General features: G+C 45.8%; 1 protein-coding gene across 2 annotated transcripts in view; it reads right to left on the bottom strand.

Annotated features, from left to right (window-relative positions):
* The window catches only part of FRMD6 (FERM domain containing 6), a 193995-nt gene extending 179742 nt beyond the window's left edge, over positions 1–14253 (bottom strand). For both annotated transcript variants that reach the window (XM_040332677.1, XM_040332678.1), the window contains exon 1: positions 13893–14253. The gene's annotated coding sequence lies outside the window, so the exon portion shown is untranslated. The remainder of the gene's footprint in view (positions 1–13892) is intronic.
* Between the last annotated feature and the right edge of the window lie 956 nt (positions 14254–15209).

Below are 15209 nucleotides of genomic sequence, written 5' to 3'. Positions count from 1 at the left end.
TTGGCGGCTATGGCTCACACGGGAGCGCGTCCGCAAGCTAAACCCCTTGGGAGAGCGTTTCCCAGAGGGGGGTTAGCTTTTGCGGGGAGGAGCCGAGACTGCCGCTGAGGGACCCCCGAAGACGAGGAACGGGGGCACTCTGTGCAAAACGAACTGCACAGTGGAGGCAAGTATGACATGTTTGTTATTTAAAAAAAATAAAACCTTTACAACCCCTTTAACATCCATATTCCCCATCTATCTAGGATCCTCATCTTTAATCATCTGAATCAGTGGTGTCCTGTGCTGGGACAGGAAACAGGTCTGTCTGATCTGTCAGTCTCAGTACACAGAGGTCAACCAGACTTCCTAACCCGTCACCCAGAATCACCATCACTAAGATCTTATTTGTAAGTCAGATCCTTCTAGTGTTGTACATGAAAAGGATTTATCAGAGCCCGGGGCTCTGGGTAGTCTCTGGGTTGGATGGGAGCCACTGTCAAAATAAAGGAACCTAAAGATGGGTGATGGATAGTTATCTGAATGTGCGTGTGCCCAGATTAGATCAGAGCATAGTAATGGGACAGACAGTTGACAAGTCTAGGTGGAAAGAGGACCATATACAGTATCTCCATGCACCAAACAATGAGATGGATGAAGAAATTCCCACCTGCTGGGACATGGTATCATAACAGTTGCACCCTCTCCTGTAGCCGCTGATTGAGAAAAGTTTTCCAATATGTCCTTTCGGTGACAGGACTGCCAAACACTAAACTAAATTTGTCTGGTCCCTGCTGAGCTGGACACATATAGGTAGATTCAGAAAGAGTTAGGCCGGCTTATCAGTAGATAAGCCGACCTAACTCAGAATCTACGCCGACTTATGTTTAAGCGTATGCTCAAACAGAGATACGCTTAAACATATCTAAGATAAGACAGCTTGCGCCGTCCTATCTTAGGTTGGAATTTTTCGGATGGCCGCTAGGTGGCGCTTCCATTGCGGTCGGCGTAGAATATGTAAATGAGTTGATACGCCGATTCACGAACGTACGCCCGGCCGCCGCAGTAGTTTTACGCCGTTTCCGTGAGGCATTAGCAGGCCTAAAGTTATTCCATCTATTAGGTGGAATAACAATGTTAAAGTATGGCCGCCGTTCCCGCCGCGAGATTCAAATTGTTTACGTCGTTTGCGTAAGTCGTCCGCGAATCGGGATTTACGTCGTTTACGTCCACGTCGAAATCAATAGGCCGTGCGGCGTACTGAGCCGCAATGCACCCTGGGAAATCTAGGCGCCCGGCGCATGCGCATTATAAAGAAAAACATAAAAAACGTGAGGTCAAGTCTCATTACCATAAAACACTCCCCCCTTCAAGACATTTGAATTTGGCGCCCTTACGCCCGCCCGCTTTAGGCTACGCCGCCGTATATTAGCAGGCAAGTACATTGAGAATCATGTACTTGCCTAGCTAACTTACGGCGGCGTAGCCTAAACAGGCTAAGCTACAACTCCGCAAGTTTGCACCGATGTACCTGAATCTACCTAATTGTGATCAGTGTATGACCAGATTTTGAAGCGCACGTGGTATCGCACTCGAATAGATGCGGATGAGCCCATATATACATCCTCTTATGCCGCGTACACACCGTCGGAATTTCAGACAAAGAAAAGATGTGAGCTTTTGGTCGCAAATTCTGACCGTGTGTAGGCCCCACCTGACTTTTTCTGTCGGAATTTCTGACCGCATAAATTTGAGAGCTGGTTCTCAAATTTTCAGACGGGAAAAGTTCTTGTTGGAAATTTCGATTGTCTGTATGCAATTCCAAAGCCCAAATTCCGTCTGAAAAAAATCCACGGTTTTCTTGTCGGAATTTCCGATCGTCTGTATGCGTCATTAGGCCTCTTTGACACGTGGTGGGCTGCGGCTGCGATCTGCTTTCTCAGCAGGGAATATTGCCGCTTATCCCAGCTGAGCAGGAAGAAGACAGGTCCATGTCTGCTCCACTCATGCAGAGTGGACACGGACACAGACCACTCTCCTCTGTGGGTAATAGGAGATCCAATCCGCTGGACGGAAGAGGAACGGATCCCTATACATCTCTTTCTGGTGGATCGAATTGGATATAGATGCGTGTAAATGTACTCAAATCCGTTTACACCTGCTGCTCTATAGAGAAGAATAGAGGTTTCGATTGGGTCAAGCACAGCTGATCAGAATGGGCTAGATTCAGCATTGATCTACGCCGGCGTATCTATAGATACGCCGCGTAAATTCAAAGCTGCGCCGGCGTATCTTCTTTCTGTATTCAAAAAGCAAGATACGCCGAAATTAGCCTAAGATCCGACTGGCGTAAGTCTCTTACGCCGTCGTATCTTAGGGTGCATATTTATGCTGGCCGCTAGGTGGCGCTTCCGTAGTTTTTTGGCGTAGAATATGCAAATGACCTAGATACGCCGATTCACAAACGTACGTGCGCCCGGCGGAATTGTTTTACGTCTTTTGCGTAAGGCTTTTCCGGCGTAACGTTTATCCTGCTTCTATGAGGCGTACGCAATGTTAAGTATGGACGTCGTTCCCGCGTCAAATTTTTAATTTTTTACGTCGTTTGCGTAAGTCGTTCGCGAATAGGGCTGGACGTAATTTATGTTCACGTCGAAACCAATACGTCCTTGCGGCGTACTTTGGAGCAATACACACTGGGATATGTACACAGACAGGGCATGCGCCGTTCGATAAAAAACGTCAATCACGTCGGGTCACCACCTATTTACAAAAAACACGCCCCCCTCATACTCATTTGAATTAGGCGCGCTTACGCCGGCCCCATTTACGCTACGCCACCGTAACTTAGGAGGCAAGTGCTTTGTGAATACAGCACTTGCCTCTCTGATTTACAGCGGCGTAGCGTAAATACGATACGCTACGCCGCCGTAACAATGCGCCCGGCTACCTGAATCTAGTCCATAGTCCGTATGAAAGGGGCCTTATACTAAACTACAGTGCATAGATATGTATCAGCCCCACAGGAAAAAGTAGGATTTCTACTTCTCCTGCATCAAAAATTGAATAGAAATAGGTCACTCAATGCCTGCTCATCTGCAGAAAGTAAGGCCGGGCTCACCCTGTTACATTGCGCTAAATGTGTTATGACATACTAAATGGACGCCATTTATACCTGAGCATAGTGGGACCCTTTTTTTGGCGTTTTGTTTATACGTCGTTAGTTAATGCTTGTTGCGCCTAGGGCAGCCCATTCACTTGAATAGGCTGCTCTACATGAGACAAATGGCCCATAGTAGTTCCAGAACCTTTCTGCTCATGGAGCATCAGGCGTGTTTTCAGTGCGCATATTGGTGCATTTGTCGCACATCTGCTACCCGTGCTCGGGATGCCTTTAACAATTAATGACGCCACAAGTGTGACCTGCTATTGCAGTGTGTTTGCAGCACCTTTCTAAAACACGCAGCAAAATACACATTATTGTGTGTTATCTCGCACGTCTTGGAAACGCGCAGGTATGAACGCAGCCTAATGCACATTCCCAACACACCTTCATTGTAGTGCACCACAACACACGATGATGCTGGGTTGCAAAAAAAATCATATACACTATATTACCAAAAGTATTGGGACACCTGCCTTTACACGCACATGAACTTTAGTGGCATCCCAATCTTAGTCTGTAGGGTTCAATATTGAGGTTGCCCAACCTTTGCAGCTATAATAGCTTCACCTCTTCTGGAAGGCTGTCCACAAGGTTTAGGAGTGTCTCTATAGGAATGTTTGACCATTGTAAGGGGTTAGCTCGGTAGCGGGGTGTGTGACCCCTTGGATGGGTTCACCACACACTGAATTTATACAGACAGGCAGTCGAAGACGGTTGAAAACAAAGATTTTGGTTTATTCTTCCATCTTGCTGGAAACAAGTGCAAGCATCCAAACAGCATAAACAAAATCAAACATAAAATAAACCCTGCCCACTTTGGGCGTCTACCTTCCACACAAGAACCTATCTATGGAGTCTGGCACAGCCTACTGCTGGGTAGACAGTGCTGGTCATACAGCAGAAAAACAATAGCCTTTTGATTTTTATCACACAGAAAAAGCAATCCTCTCCTCACCTCCTCAGAAGACTTTCAGTACTGCTCTCTTTCACTCAGAAAGCCTCAGCATGCAGCAAATCAGTGGTAATCCTCTGGACTACTTATAGAGGCCTTAATTGCCTCATTCTGAACAGCTGAAGTCTTCCAACGCCCTTAGACCATTTCTGGCTACATTTTTGCAGCCGACGCCTAATAACAATTGGTGTATTGTCTAAACAAGGCAGAAATGTATGTCCCGTCTGTGACAACACCCACATATTTACCTGACTTCCTGTCACACCATTCTTCCAGAAGTGCATTTGTGAGGTCATACACTGATGTTGGACAAGAAGGCCTAGCTCTGCTCTAATTCATATCAACCGGGGGTTACCCAGTGACGTGGACGGGTGACCCCATCCCATGACATCCCCTGCCCCGTGATGGAATTTGGGGGGGGGGCCCCCACGCTTTTTTTTTTTGTTCGGGGTTCCCCTTGATATTCATACCAGACCCAAAGGGCCTGGTAATAGACTGTGCCATTTTTTTCGATGACTCTGATCTGTATTGCCGGGACTGACAATTCATGAATAGCCGCGAGTAGTTTTAAATGACTTTTTCCCTTTAGAAATTACATTTTGTGCAGGGACAGTTCTAAATACGTGAAACATGCTCTACTTTACAGGCATACTATACACCCCCCCAGGTACAAAATTTAAAGGAATATTTCACTTTTATTGTTTCACATTAAGCATTATTAAAAAATCACTGCTCCCGAAAAAACTGAAATTTTTAAAACTTTTTTGCATTGATACATGTTCCCTGGGGCAGGACCCGGGTCCCCAAACACTTTTTATGACAATAACTTGCATGTTACCCTTTAAAATAAGCACTTTTGAGTTTTCATGTTTGTGTCCCATAGACTTTAACGGTGTTCGCGTGTTTGAACTAATTTATTGCCTGTTCACATGTCCTGGTGCAAACTGAACCGGGGGGGGGGGGGGGGGGGGGGGCGGGCGTGTTCGGCTCATCCCTATTGACCACCACTGGTTTAAATCCACTGTAACCATTCTTCCTGAACCTCATTACCATGATATTTGTACATCACACCATCAGCATTTTTCTTCCAGGAGTTCCTCGGAAATGCTCCGTAGAGGTAAGGTCAGGTTTGATGCTACGGGGAAGCCTATTTACGCATTAACCTGAACTAAATTCCAATAATTCAAGTAGCAACACAAGTACAAGTCTTTCCCTGGAGGCAGGCAGTTACATGTCGGTGTATTAACAAGAAAAAGCAGTGCTGTCAATATTTAACTCTTTCCTCGCAATCAACCTCTTAACTCGCGCCAAGGGCTGGCTGTTTGGGCTTGTTTCTTGTGTGTGGTGCCTGAATAACCCGACAGCCTAGATAATCCGATTGTTTATTTCATGTTTTCAATAAATTAAAAAGAGATAAGTCATGAGAAAATTACTCCCGACACAGCAATGAACCCACAGAAGAGAATTTGAATTTTTTTATGCCATGTTGGTAATTTTTTACAATGGTGCTTTTGTATATGTAAAGTGATTATGTAAAAAAAAAAAGTTCCAGCACAACAATCCTTAGTTTTCTGGCAAAGTCCAAAATTTGCTGCCTTCAATTGATCCCAAATGATACCCCCATAGGAGACTTCCATGCAACCATCGGCCTTTGGGGCCAAGCCCAATCTGGGATCCACTTCTCCCTTTAACTGGTATCAAAGCCTTGGTCGAACATTACTAGACATTTTATTTCAATAAACTTTATTAACATGAACTGAATTTATTCTCTATTGAAGAGAGAAGAGATATGATCAACGTGTATAAATACATAAGTGATCCATATAGTGAACTCAGTGTTAAGTTAATTACCTTAAGGTCACCACAAAGGACAAGGGGGCACTCTTTACGTCTAGGGGAAAAGAGATTTTATCTCCAAATATGGAAAGGCTTCTTCACAGTAAGAGCTGTGAAAATGTGGAATAGACTCCCTCCAGAGGTGGTTCTGGCCAGCACAGTAGATTGCTTTAAAAAAGGCCTGGATTCTTTCCTAAATGTACATAATATAGCTGGGTACTGACAATGATTAAAGTTGATGCAGGGAATATGTGATTGCCTGTTGGGGGATCAGGAAGGAATTTGTTTCCCCCGGGTGGAGCACATTGGATCATTTTTTGCCTTCCTCTGGATGAACTGTGGGTATAGGATTGTGTTGGTTGAACTGGATGGACTTGTGTCTTTTTGCAACCAGTTTAATTATGTAACTATGTTACATTACTATAGGACCATCATTCTTATCAGGTGTGGCTCCTCCTCTGAGCCCTTAATTAAGCCCTAAATCAGGGCCTAATCAAGGGGATCCTTATGAATAAGGCTGGGTTCACACTACTACACTACTTTCATCCTACTTTGCTCTGCTACATTGGTCCTACATTTATCCTACATTGGTCCTACATCCATCCTACTTTCATGAACAGGATACTACTTTGGTCCGACTTCAATGATATTCAATGGGCCTGAAGTAGGATCAATGTAGGACCAAAAGTAGTACAGGAAGCATTTTCAAAGTCGGACCGACTTGTGTAGGACGCTACAAGACTCTCTCATAGGGAAACATTGAACACAGAGCAAAGTAGGATGAAAGTAGTGAAGTAGTGTGAACCCAGCCTCAAGGAGTTCTATGATCACAGCCAGGGTTTCTTTCAGCGAGAACACGGGGGAAGTTCTGGCACCTCTCCCACTAAGTGTATGTAATGTCAAGGGGTGCTGGGGTGTTCTGCAGGGTATGTTGATGCTTACTGCTGAGGGATCTATTGTCGCTGGAGGTGATCTATTTTTTTCAGGTCAATATAGTGTTACTGGGAAGGTCTTTTGTTGCTGGTGGGGGATCTATTGTCGCTGGAGGTGATCTATTTTTTTTTTTTCGGGTTAATATAGTGTTGCTGGGAAGGTCTTTTGTTGCTGGTGGGGGATCTATTTTTGCTTGGGGTGCAGTGGTGGCAGGTGTCATTTTGTTTGGGGAGGGGCGGCAAACAACCACCCCTCTGCAGCACCTTAAACCCCCTCCCCCCCCCCGCTGTCTGCTAGTCCACAGGCATGTACCGCATGGAAGGGCGGGGTGCCTGACCTTACAAATGGGCTTCTGGAAGAATGGTCAAACATTCCCATATACACACTGCTAAACCTTGTGGACAGCCTTCCCAGAAGAGGTGAAGCTGTTATAGCGGCAAAGGGTGGGCCAACCCAATATTGAACCCTACGGACTAAGACTGGCATGTCATTAAAGTTCATGTGTGTGTAAAGGCAGGCGTCCCAATACTTTTGGTTATATAGGGAATAGGAGGATTATATTTCAGCTGCAAAATATAACTTCAGCTTTGAATAAAGGTAGCTATGGATTCTAGAGAATATTCCACTGATCTGATGGTTGGACCAGGAATTGTTCAGATGTCTCTAGGCCTCCTCCTCCTCCTCCTCCTCCGACACCCTCCAACTGAGCGAAGAGGATCCCGATGTCTTATTAACTACCCTTGATTAGAACATTAATTATTTCTTCATTAAATGACTAAAGCTGCTGACAAATCTCTATGTAGACATTTCTTTACTGGCGCTGGGAGGACTAAAATTGTCTTCCAGCTTTTACACTTAAATTGGTATTGAAGAATGATGCTAATAGCTTTCCTGAGGGTTACATGCCAAAGCTTTTATAAAAGGGAACTCGTCATTTACTTCCAGTGAGTGCTCATTCTGAGTTTTCATTCATTGTGATGTGATCATCAAATTTGTGCCTGGTAGCAAAGGGAGTCTCACTCCTTCTGCTTAAAACACACCGACCCTTTAAAGTAAACTCAACCTGAATGACATTTTTTTCCCCCAAAAATAGAGCTTTATTTTGGTGGTATTCAATCACCTCTGCGGTTTTTATTTTTGCGCTATAAACAAAAGAAGAGTAACAAGTTTGAAAAAAACGCAATTTTTTTTAATAATGTTTTCCTCAGTTTAGGCCGATACGTATTCTTTAACATATTTTTGGTAAAAGAAAAAAAAAATCACAATAAGCGTATATTGATTGGTTTGCGCAAAAGCTATAGCGTCTACAAAATAGGGGTAGATTTATAGCATTTTTTTTTTTTTACTAATAATGGCGGCGATCTGTAATTTTTATTGCGACTTTGACATTGCAGACACATCGGACACTTTTGACACATTTTTGTGACTATTCACATTTATACAGCGATTAGTGCTATAAAAATGCACTGATTACTGTATAAATGTGACTGGCAGGGAAGGGGTTAACACTAGGGGGCAATCAAGGGGTTCATTGTGTTACCTAGGGAGTGATTCTAACTGTAGGGGGAGGGGACTCACAAGTGGAGGAGACCAATCTGTGTTCCTCTGTACTGGGGACACACCATCGGTCTCCTCACCTGACAGGAAGTGGATCTGTTTGTTTACACACACAGATCCACGTCTTTGGCTGTGTTACCGGCAATTGCGGCTGTCCGGCGGACATCGCAGCTGCCGGGCACGTGCACCAGCTCCCGAGTGATGCGGCGGGCGGATGCCCCCTACACGGCAGGAAAGCCCAGGACGTCACATGACGCCCGTCCAGGATGTGAGATCCCTCCTGCGGACATCATTAGCTTGATTCACGTACCTGTGCCTAACGTTAGGCAGGTGTAGCGTATCTCATATACGCTACGCCGCCGTAAGTTAGAGAGGCAAGTGCTGTATTCACAAAGCGTAGCGTAAATCGGCCGGCGTAAGCGCGCCTAATTCAAATTGTGAAGAGGTGGGCGTGTTTTATGCTATTGAATCGTGACCCGACTTGATTGACGTTTTAAACTAACGGCGCATGCGCCGTCCGTGGACGTATCCCAGTGCGCATGCGTCGGATAGAATGCCTAAGATACGTCGAACACTGCCTACGACGTGAACGTAACTTACGCACAGCCCTATTCGCGTACGACTTACGCAAACGACGTAAAAAGATACGCTTGTTCCGACGTCCATACTTTGCATGGGCTGCGCCACCTAGAGACCAGCTTTATCTTTACTCCGGCGTATGTCTTACGTAAACGGCATAACTAATTGCGACGGGTGCACGTACGTTCATGAATCGGCGTATCTTGCTCATTTGCATATTCAACGCGGAAAACTATGGAAGCGCCACCTAGCGGCCAGCGTAAATATGCACCCTAAGATACGACGGCGTAGGAGACTTACGCCGCTCGTATCTTAGCCTAATTTAAGCGTATCTGGTTTCCAGAATACGCTTAAATTTACGACGGCATAGATTCAGAGTTACGACGGCGTATCTACTGATATGCCAACGTAACTCTTTGTGAATCTGCCTACATATGTCTATAGCTGGGATGGGAAGTGGTTAAAATGGCCATTTGTAGTCTCTGTCAGAAGCAGTGGCAGCCCTTATCCATGCGTCCAGCCCCTTGATCTACATGCAGGGACGCCGGTCGCATGGATTCCAATTTGAGGTACGTGATTAGAGCCAGGGGCTCTAATAGGCTTCAAAAAAGGGTGGTCTCGGGGGGCACAGAGCACTGCGCTTGGAGCCCACCCAGTTGTTTTACAATAGCAAATGAATATACGCTATTGTAACACTGAATCTCCTCCCGCCAATCAGGAAGCAGGTCATGAGACCCGTCACCGATATCCCGAAAAAAGGTCAGATCGGACTGGCCGGCTGGAGGAGGAGGGAGGAGAAGCACGGAGGAGAGGAGGGAGAAGAGGGAACTGAGCCAACAAGCAGCCCACAGCCCGCAGCCTGGAGAGAAGCTGACACCGCCCACTGCACATATTTACACTGTTTCTTTAAAAAAAAAAGAGAAAATGGAGAGATCTGGGGTCTTAAGCCCCAGAAGAATTTACCCCCTTCCTGACCAGAGCACTTTTGCGATACGGCGCTGCGTCGATTTTACTGACAATTGCGTGGTCGTGCGACGTGGCACCCAAATAAAATTGGCGTCCTCTTTTTCCCACAAAGAGAGCTTTCTTTTGGTGGTATTTGATCATCTCTGCGGGTTTTTATTTTTTTGTGCTATAAACATCCCCAAAAAAATATATAAAAGTATTTTTTCCTCAGTTTAGGCCGATATGTATTCTACATATTTTTGGTAAAAAAAAAAAAAAAAAAAAATCGCAATAAGTGTTTATTGATTGGTTTGTGCAAAAGTTATAGCGTCTACAAAATAGGGGATAGATTTATGGCATTTCTTTTTATTCTTTTTTTTTATTAGTAATAGCGGCGTTCTGTGATTTTTATCGTGACTGCGACATTATGGCGGACACTTTTGACACTATTTTGCGACCATTGTCATTTATACAGCGATCAGTGCTATAAAAATGCACTGATTACTGTGTAAATGACACTGGCAGGGAAGGGTTTAAACACTAGGGAGCGATCAAGGGGTTAAGTGTGTCCTAGGGAGTGATTCTAACTGTGGGGGGATGGGCTACCACTGACATGACAGCGATCACTGCTCCAGATGACACGGAGCAGTAGATCTCTGTCAGGTCTATAGGCAGAACAGGGAAATGTTTTGATCAATTAAGACGATCAGGGTGTACAATCAATCAATCAATTACCTAAACAAGCATGTATGACCAGCATAACGATGAATTCACATACTGTGCCTTCTATCTCTATCACCAAAAGGAAAGTGAACTGCTATTTTAAATGAGGTCCCCTGCTACATATCACCAGGAATGTGCGAAACGCGCTGACGCTCTCCCGACAATCCCCCAATGTCTCGCCGTTTCTCAGACACCATTGTCAGGCTGCAGAATGCGTTCTGGGGAAGAATTTTCGAAATCATTTTTGTCTCTTCCTGTGAATGTTTAATTCCGGATCTAAAAATAGCTCCCGGCCATAACGCGCTGCCACCTCTTGTTTCCATTTGAAAAGTCCGATCGTTCTGCTTGCCTTTCAGCGCCAGCGCAATTCTCTGGAGCAATTCTCTGCTATGGTGTCAACGTTTCCATCATTGTAAAGAGAAATAATAAATAATCTTAAATATTCTGTGCATCTCAGACCGCAATAATAGCGTGAAATCATAAATAAATCAATTTAAATAAACTGCTACATTGTAGTTCAGTGCCCACGCCCTGTTGGTACAATGAAGTAAAACAAACAGAAAACAATGTATCACTTTTACATCCAAATAAGTAAAACCACCTACAGTGATACTCAAGTAAAAACAAATAGAATCACAGTATGTGATGAGTAAGACCCCATTCACACCTAAGCGACAAAACGCCCAACGCGGGACGCTTCTGTCGCTAGAGGGGAGAATTCCCATTGCCTTCTATGGAGATGGTTCACATCTCATAGACGCGCAACGCCTGTCGCCTGAAAAAAAGTCCCGGACCCTTTTTTTCACGCGACAGGCGCGTTTTCCCATAGACAGCAATGGGAATACTTTAGAAAAAAAAAAAAAATGAAACATTTGTAATCGCGGCAAATCTGCCGCTACACGCGAACGCGGCTGTCGCTTAGGTGTGAATGCAGCCTAACATGCATAGATCTAGTTAAATTAACCCCTTCCTGCCCAACCTGGCATCCTTTTATTTGGGCTACTATTATGCCCAGGGAGCGGGTAGGTCTGCCTAATAATTTCACCGCTGTGATTGGCTGCCACTGTGTCCACATGATCGGAAGCTGGGCTCAGACTGAGAACTTTCTGGGAGTGGGTGGGCAGGGGGGGAAGCTGCCCCAGGCGTAAAGCTGCATTCACACCTGAGCGTCGGTCGTTTTTTTCGGCGTTTTTTTCTGGCGTTTTGTCGCGCGTATTCAGGCTGCATTCACACCTAGGCGTTTTGTCGCCTGAAGCGCGACGCTCAAAGACGCCAGAGGGGAAAAATAACATTATTCTCTATGGAGGTGGTTCACATCTCCACGCCGAACGCCTGTAGCTCAAACAAGTTCCGGACCCTTTTTTGTCGCGCGTATCGGGCGGTTTGGGTGTATTTGAGCGTTTCCATTTCCCATAGAAAGTAATGGAAACACTCGATTCCAGGGACTTGCGCGACAACGAGCGTTTGCTACGGGCGTTTTGTCGCTAATAGAACTTTTCACCCAGGCAGAAGATTAAAAAAATCTACCAACATAGCAACGAGTGATGAAAAGATGATAGTTTTTCCTATTGGCTAAAATAAAAAACGTTGAAGTACAAAAAAACGTCGGATAACGCTGTATGCAAACGCGCAAATAAGCATGAATACGGGCGACAAAACGCCAGAAAAAAATGCCTACAAAAGAAAACGAATACAGCCATCACATCTAAAAATTGGTCAACTGCAATATAATAAATGTTTGCTTTTGGGTTTAATACTGCTTTATACAGTTCTGAGCCCATGCTTTAAGAAAAAAAAAAATCCCTAAAAAATAAATAAATTGGTTTGCACCTTTTAAGGAAGAATTCCCCAAAAATGCAGAGGTGATCATTCACACCTTGGCGACAAAATGCCCGACGCTCGATACGCTGGAGGGGCGAATTTCCATTGCTGTCTATGAGATGGTTCACATCTCACGCCGAACGCCGTACGCCTGCCGCCTGAAAACAAGTCCCGGACCCTTTTTTTCAGGCGGCATTGGCGTTCAGCCATAGACAGCAATGGAAATGATTTGTTAAAAAAAAAAAAAAAAGTTAAACGAATCGCAGCAAAATACGCCGCGTACGCGGCGTTACTTGTCGCCTAGGTGTGAATGCAGCCTTAGGGCCAGATTCTCAGAAGAGTTACGCCGGTGTATCTACTGATACACCGGCGTAATTCGAATTTCCCGCCGGCATATCATTATTCACAAAACAAGATACGCCAGAATTAGGCTAGGATCCGACTGTTGTAAATCACTTACACCGTCGGATCCTAAATGCAATACAACACCGACCACTAGGTGGCGTTTACGTTCAGGTCTCATTTGTTTATGCAAATGAGCCTGATACGCCGATTCCCGAACGAATTTGCGTCGCGTAGCCGTCGCTTACGTCGTTTGCGTAAGCGTAGGGTTACCCCTGCTATATGAGGGGTAACCTTACGCCAGTCCGCCTTATGCCATGTTAAGTATGGCGTCGGGTCCGCGTCGTCTTTTCCCGTCGGGTAGGTCGTTTTCCTAAGTCGTTCTTGAATACGACTGTACGTCAATGACGGACACGTCGGCGTCATTGACGTTTTCCGTCGAGAACTGGAGCATGCGCACTGGGCTATTTTAAGCCCGGCGCATGCGCAGTTTAGATCGGCACGGGGGCGCGCTTAATTTAAATACAAGCCGCCCCCTTTGAATTACGCGGGGTACGCCGGGCCTTTTACACTACGCCGCCGCAAACTACGGAGCAAGTGCTTGAGGAATACGGCACTTGCTCCAGTAAGTTGCGGCGGCGTAGTGTAAATGGCTTACGCTACGCCCGCCGCAAAAGTACGAGAATCTGGCCCTATATGTGGGTGGAAAAAAAGGACATACATTTTGTTTGGGTACAGCGTCGCACAGCCGCGCAATTGTCAGTAAACATAACGCAGTGCCGATTCGCAAAAAATAGCCTGGTCAGGAAGGGGGTAAAATCTTCCAGAGCTGAAGTAGTTAAAGGGGGGCCCCCAAGTGCGGCCCCCGACATCACCAAAGGGACTCATGTAGCATGAGACTAATAGAGATCAATGCTATTACCCTAATCAATGTTTCCCAATACAGACTGCTGGGGTCCGAGGGCCGCACATCATCTACCAAAGGGTCCACAGGTTGGGCACCAGGGGTATAAACCCTAATAATATGATATCAATAACATGGGTAAAAGGGGGACTTACCTTTTCCTGGAGTGGCTCTGTGACAAGATAATATTCCTTGAGGGGTTCACAAACTTAATTCCACGGTTGGGTCCCAGCTGTCAGTATGAGAATAACCCGATGAGAGCTTCGCCTTCCTCTGGAGTGATGTGTAACAGAGGAGTGAAGAGCACCTGTTCAGCAGACAAGTCCAATCCCACTGTGTCAGCGGCCCCCTATGTTCCTATAGGATGGGTACGTTCTATAATACAGGCTGTCCAGAGGTACCGTCCACCATGGAGCATGCTGGATCTTCCACCATGGAGCATGCAGAATCTTCCACCATGGAGCATGCCGGATCTTCCACCACCTCCTACACACTGAATACAAGAGAACTGAGAGTCCTAATTGCTTGTGTAACATATCTGGTCCTTCCAAGCAGAATACATTGTGAGACTCAAGCCGGGACTTGTATTGGTGGAGATGGATTATTGGCAGAACAAGAATGCGGCGTTCCTAATAGGCGCTCCGACATTACATAACCCCAACCAAAGGAGGATCAGCACCTGTCCATGAGGTTAAAGCAGAACCCTAACCTCACCTTCATAGGTGTTGCATTAGGGCGTGGACCCCAAAGCTCAAACACATATGCATGTATGTGCATACTCTATATACTGACGGTGTCAGAAGGGCAGAGATTGGTGTAAGTGGGGCAGTGGGCAGTGTCAGTAATTTTTATTTTTACTATTTTATTTTTTATAATTTTTTTACAATTTAATTTTTATTACATTTTTTATTTTTAGGAGCTCCGTTGGGGGGCTTAGGTGAAATGGCCAGGGTCTAAACAAAGGGAATCTGCACCACACAGAGTGATTAGGGTGTGCCCAGGCGCAGGCCCGTTGCTACAAGGCAGGCAAACCAAGCAATTGCTTGGGGCCCCCGAATTGGCCTGGGGCCCCAAGCAGGGCCCTTGCCTAGGGTGACCGCGTGTCCCGGATTGCCCGGGACAGTCCCGCATTGTGCAGATCTGTCCCGGGCACCTTCATTCCAGGACAATACAGTGTCCCGGAATGAAACTGATACAGCCACCCCCGGGCCAAACGAATGCCCCCCAAAAAGGCCGCCACATCACCGCTTTACTCACTGACAGTACTTATCCTGGCCGGGAATGCCTGGAGGAGCACAGACCCCGCCCCCTGCTTGTGATTGGAGAAATCATAAATCCGGCCTCTTGTGTCCAATCACTGTGCTGTGATCCGTTACAGCACAAGCTGATTTTTGGGAAGAGGGGGGTGTCCCTGAATGGTAGTTTGGAAATGTGGTCACCCTACCCTTGCCGCGCTTCCTATATGCTGCAGC

This window comes from Rana temporaria, chromosome 13, assembly GCF_905171775.1.
Source record: "Rana temporaria chromosome 13, aRanTem1.1, whole genome shotgun sequence".
Classification (NCBI taxonomy): domain Eukaryota; kingdom Metazoa; phylum Chordata; class Amphibia; order Anura; family Ranidae; genus Rana; species Rana temporaria.
This window is presented reverse-complemented; position numbering and strand designations above follow the sequence as displayed.